The following is a 6,682-nucleotide window of genomic DNA, read 5'->3' on the forward strand; positions in this document are numbered from 1 at the left end:
AGATGTGTGGTTTCTATTTGTATTCCAATATCTGCCCACCTTCCCCTCCCATATGCAGCGGTAAAAGGTGGACTCAGGACGTGTTGTCCCGCATGGCCTCTTATAACCTTGCATGGAGCACAGAGCCACGTAAGATGACCGTGCAGGTCAATGGACTTTGCTGCTGAAAAATGTCCAGCTCCAGTGCATGGTGTGCATGTACACCCGCATGTGGAGACATCTAGCCCTGAAACCTGTCTCCAGCAATGACTGACACCTGATACTTCAGCAGCATGTACCTTTTTTGCTGATGTTTGTAAATAATTATTTACAAAATACATTACACAATTTACAATGTACAAAATGTTTGTGGGATTTCTTCAAATGTGATTATCATTATTTAAATAACGATCTGTAAAACAATATATGTAAAATAATTATTTCACTGAAAACAGAGTGTGAGTTTCACACTCTCATTCACCTCCCTACCTGCCTTCTCCAGCAGTTCCAGAACTTCATCTTTTCTGGGCAGGAGAGTGCTATTTCAAAAATGAGCAAGATGGGAAATGCTCTTGAGGATAATGAGAATAACTGATGACAATTTGTTCCAAAATTATTATTGGCAGGAGCTTTACAATCTTGTTCCAATTCCAGGCCCTATTAAGAGCAAAATAATTATTTTACAAAGGAACTCTTTTGAGGGCAAAGTCCCTGCTCATCAGAGCAGACTGCATTTGAAAACCATTTAGGCATGGTTGGCATTTCTGAGAACATAACTTCAAAAAGTGGGGTGCCAAGGATAGAGTTAAAATATATAAATGTGTCATCCTGCCAGATATTTCAGAAGCTCAACTTTGCTGTCAGTTTACCTGTTCATATTAGAAACACTGATTCTCCCTCCATTCCTACTTCATATGAAGCTGGGAAATCCCCTTTAAAAATCTAAGTTGAGATGACAGTCCTCCTTTAAATTCCTAACTGTAAAGTTAATAGATGAAGTGTTTGGAACATCTAATCCTTAAGTCCCAATAGAGGAAGAATTATTCTACATCAAAAAGGTAACACACCACATTTGTTTTTATTACGTGCTGAACATAAGACTGGCCATACTAGATCAGACCAATGGTCCATCCAGCCCAATATCCTCCCTTCCAACAGTGGCCAATGCCAGGTGTTTTAGAAGGAATGAACAGAACAGGCACTCAAGTGATCCCACCCTCTTTTTGTCCACTCCGAGCTTCTGGCAAATAGAGGCTAGGGAGGCCCAGAAAATGGGGTTGCATCCCTGACCATCTTGGCTAATATCCATTGATAGACCCATCCTCCATGAACTTATGTACTTCTTTTATTGAACCCTGTTATAGTTTTGGCCTTCACAACATCACCTAGCAACAAGTTCCACAGGCTGACTGTGTGTTGTGTGAAGTAGTAATTCCTTTTGTATGTTTTAAACCACCTGCCTATTAATTTCATGAGGTGACCCCTGGTTCTTGTGTTATGTGAAAGAGTGAATAACACTCTCCTTATGGTTGTTATCCACACCAGTCACTATTTTATATCCCTCTATCATATCCCCTCTTAGTCGTCTCTTTTCCAAGTTGAAAAGTCCCAGTCTTCTTAATCTTTCCTCATTTGACTCTGTTCCATAGCCTTAATCATTTTTGATGCCTGTTTCTGTATCTTTTCAAATATATGTTTTTGAGATGGGGTGACCAGAACTGCACTCAGTATTCAGGTGTGGGCATCCCTGGGATGTATATAGTGGTATTATATTTTCTGTTGTATTATCTATCCCTTTCCTAACATTGTTAGTTTTTTTGACTGCCACGGTACATTAAGCTGGTGTTTTCAGAGAACAGTCCACAATGACTCCAAGATCTTTTTCTTGAGCTAATTTAGAACCCATCATTTTGTATGTAAAGTTGGGGTTATATTTTGCCAATGTGTATTACTCTGCATTTATCAACATTGAATTTCATCTGCCGTTTTGTGAGATCCCTTTGTAGCTGTTCACAGTCTGCTTTGGAGTTAACTATCTTGAGTAATTTTGTATCATCTGCAAATTTTGCTACCTCACTGTTTACCCCTTTTCCCAGATCATTTATGAATATGTTGAATAGCACTGGTCCCACTACAAGTCCTTGGGGAATGCCTCTACCTCTTTCCACTGTGAACACTGACCATTTATTCCTACCCTTTGTTTTCTGTCTTTTAACCAGTCACTGATCCCTGAGAAGACCGTCCCCCTTACCTCATGACAACTTACTTTGCTTAAGAACCTTTGGTAAGGGACCTTGTCAAAGGCTTTCTGAAAGTCCAAGTACACTATATCCAGTGGATCACCCTTGTCCATATGTTTGTTGACCGTCCTCCCAGAATTCTAATAGATTGGTGAGGGATAATTTCCCTTTACGAAAGCCATGCTGACTTCCCCAACAAATCGTGTTCATCTATGTGACCGATAATTCCATTCTTTACTGTACTTTCAACCAATTTGCCTGGCACTGAAGTTAGGTTTACTGGCCTGTAATTGCCAGGATTACCTCAGAAGGTTTTGGGTTTTTTATTTTAAATTGAGGTCACATTAGTTATCCTCCAGTCCTCTGGTACAGAAACTGATTTAAATGAGGGGTTACATACCAGTGTCAGTAGCTCTGCAATTTTGTATTTGAGGTTTTTTTCAGAACTCTTGGGTGAATACCATTTACTCCTGGTGATTGATTACTGTTTAAGCTATCAATTTGTTCCAAAACCACCTCTACTGCCCCCTCAATCTGGGACAGTTGCTCAGATTTGTGAGCTAAAAAAAGTGACTCAGGTGTGGGAATCTTCCCCATATTCTCTGCAGTGAAGACTGATGCAAAGAATTCATTAAGCTTCTCCACAATGGCCTTACCTTCCTTCAGTGCCTCAGTCAGCTAGTGGCCCCACTGATAGTTTGGCAGGCTTCCTGCTTCTGATGTACTTAAAGAATTTTTTGCTGCTAGAACTTGAAGAGCAACTTGCCAAAGTCTCCAACTTTTTTTGGCCTGCCTACTTCTACTTCTACACTTGCCTTGCCAGAGTTTATGCTCCTTTCTATTTTCCTCACAAGGATTTACCTTCCAATTGTTAAAGGATGCCCTTTTGCCTCTTCCAGCTTCTTTTACTTTGTTGTTTAGCCATGGTGGCACTTTTTTGGTGGTCCTACTATTATTTAATTTGAGCCTCTATTATGGTGCTTTTAAGTTTCCAGGCTGCTTGCAGGCATTTCACTTGTGTGACTGTACCTTTTAATTTCCATTTAACTAGCTTCCTCATTTTGTGTAGCTCCCTTTTCCGAAGTTAAATGCTAGTAGGGTGGATTTCTTTGGTGTTTCCTCCCTCCCCCACAAGAATATTTAATTTAATTATATTATGGTTGCTATTACCAAACAGTTCTTGGACCAGATCCTGTGCTCCACTTGGGACCAAATCAAGAAATCTCTCTCCTCTTGTGGGTTCCAGCACTAGCTGCTCCACGAAGTGGTCATTTATGGTGTCAAGAAATTTTCTGTCTGCATCCCGTTCTGAGGTGACATGTACCCAGTCAGTATAGAGATAGTTGAAATCCTCCATTATATTGAGTTTTCTATTTTTATAACCTCTCCATTCTACCAGAGCATTTCACAATCACCATCCTGGTCATGTGGTCAGTCGTATATTCCTATTGCTATATTCTTATTATTCAAGCATGGAATTTCTATCCCTAGAGATTCTATGGTAGTTTGATTCACTTAAGATTTTTTCTATATTTGACTCTATGCATTTTCACAGATAATGTCACTCCCTCACCAGCATGACCTGTCATTCTTATATATTTTGTAACCTGGTATCACCATGTGTCACCAATTATCATTGTTCCACCAAGTTTCTGTGATGTCTATTATATCAAATCCTCAGAAGCACTCAAGTTCACCTATCTTAGCATTTAGTCTTCTTGCATTTGTATAAAAGCACTTATAAAATTTGTCACTTTTTAGCTGTCTACCATTATGTGATGTAATTGAATTGGGTTCTTTTTCATTTGATTGTTTCTCTTCAGTTCCTACCTGTATTTTATCAACTTCCATCCTCTACTCCTTATGAGGATACTGAGAATCCCCATTAATACATTCTCCCCTAAGGGATGTCTCTGTCTGAACTGTGTGCTCCTCTGCATCTGTCAGCTTCTCCTCTCCCTTCCCCACCCCCCGTCCTTAATTTAAAAACTCCTCTACAACCTTTTTAATTTTACATGCCAGCAATTTGGTTCCATTGAGGTGGAGGCCATCCTTCGTGTATAGGCTCCTCCGTTCCCAAAAGTTTCAGTGATTCCTTATAAACCCCTCCTTCCTACACCATCATCTTATTCATGCATTGAGACCCGATGATGCCTGTCGCTGACCCTGCATGTGGAACTGGAAGCATTTCAGAAGGGGTCCTGGACTTCAATCTCTTACCTAGCAGCCTAAATTTGGCCTCCAGGACCTCTCTCCTATCTTTCCCTAGGTCATTGGTACTTAACATGTACCATGACCACCGGCTCCTCCCTAGCACTGCACATAAGCCTGTCTAGATGTGTCAAGAGATCAGCAAACTCCACACCTGCCAGGCAATTCACCATATGGTTCTCCCAGTCATCTATATTTCTAATGATCAAATCCCACCCTTACTATTTCCTGTGTCTGCCTAATAATTGGGAGCCTGGAGCTCTGTGCACTTAAACATTTATAAAGGCAAACCTAAGTTGTGTACATGACCTTGGGCTTAAACTCACAGACAGAATACGAAGCTGTGACAAAAAAGCTAAGCAAGGGTGATGTGTGCCATATGGTACCTGCTCTCCTATCCCTTAATAACTTTCTTCATATGCCTCCATTGCATCTCAGTGCTGAGAACAAATGGCACATTTCATGCTTACCTGGAATGGCCTTTGATTTATACTGACTGCTGTCTCGTGCTTTATCAGAGTAGGTATCATATAACTTTAACAAGTTTGAACCCATAGAGTTCATCATCATACTTGAAAACATACACACTCCCACTCAAACTGCCCTTACTTCCCTCTCCCCACCCCATCACAACTGCAACTATGTCTATGAAAGCCCTGCAACCAGGTAATGTTATCTAGTCCATACATGTTACTATCATCCTCTCCCCACCATGCCATCTGTTTGTTATACATTGCGGTTTTGTATTAACTAAGATCATAAACTTCAGGGCAAGGACTGTCCCTTATGTTCATTCAATGCTCAGCACAGGGGACACTCCCTCACTGAGAACTGTAATACAAAGAATAAATGACTATTGCATGTTGTAATAGACTGTTATTGTCCCAGTACGTAATTCTATGTTCCCTTAGCTTACGGTGGTAAATTAGAAACTTGGATGATAATGACTCCTTCCCCCCCATCTTATACAGGGTTCAGGACTACTGTAACTAATATATGTTCACATTCAAGCCCATTTCCTTTTCATACCTGTATTTTACATGGATGTTCTGATGATTATTTTACTATTCAAACTATATCTTGCAATAAGCTATAAAAGAAGATACATATTATAAAAGAAAAAGTCTGTCAACTATTTTCCTATCGATTAGAATTTTCAGATCAAATCACTGAAGGACAAAGTGTATTCTAATGTAATTGTGTGAGCGAGCAATGCTCATTAAGGATATCAAGGAGAAACTCAGAATGAAGTCTTTTTTAATCCATAGAACACACATAGTTGTTGCAATAGAAACTTCCCCACACTAGGCAGTTGGAATACTTCAATGATGATTTAGCGGTCACACTTCCCTCTGAGGGCTTGAGAATGCTCATGAATTCATGCCCATGTTTATGGTCATTAGCTTGTCTAGGGAGTCTGCTGACAAACTGCAGTGTTTGTTTCTTTTGTAAAACTAACTGTTAGGAACAGAATGAAACCACAAATGCATTTTACATAGACCACCAGACAGCCATCAGCTGTTCCACTTGTTCAGGCATCAGCAACCTGGGTAGGATTCAAGCCAGTTGTTTAAAAGTGAGAGGCTTTATATCACATTACCAATCCTTTGCAGTCATCAGTCCCTGTCAATATTTATCTTTATAAAGAGTGACTTGCTTAAGTTTCAACCCCAATATTCCTCCTTTTAAAAACATAGCTTATCTCTCAGTGTTTGCACACACCTGAAACATGAAGGCTCTATGTGATGGAGAAATGCAGAACTGGAGGTGCCTTCTTTGGCCAATAAATATACTGACTTCAAACAGACAACGTTAACACTTTACAGATGTAAAGAGAACCATCCCCATTGAATCCTAGGGATATGCGAGCCCTTAACACACACTAAAGAGATAGGTTTCAGAGTAACAGCCGTGTTAGTCTGTATTCGCAAAAAGAAAAGGAGTACTTGTGGCACCTTAGAGACTAACCAATTTATTTGAGCATGAGCTTTCGTGAGCTACAGCTCACTTCATCGGATGCATATTTACACAAAGAATACAAATCCATAATTGAAGCTGACATACCACCAAATTATGTGCGTTTTCTTCTAGTTACAAGATTGCCTATATAAGCTATGTTTGCATTCAAACTTCCTCTTTTTGAACATCTGCTAAAACACATATGGACCAAATTCTGCTTTCAGTTACATCAATGCATCTTAAACAGGTAACTGGAATTTGAAAGTTCTGAATATAAAATAAGCCCATGTTTA

Source organism: Natator depressus, chromosome 2, assembly GCF_965152275.1.
Source record: "Natator depressus isolate rNatDep1 chromosome 2, rNatDep2.hap1, whole genome shotgun sequence".
Taxonomy (NCBI): domain Eukaryota; kingdom Metazoa; phylum Chordata; order Testudines; family Cheloniidae; genus Natator; species Natator depressus.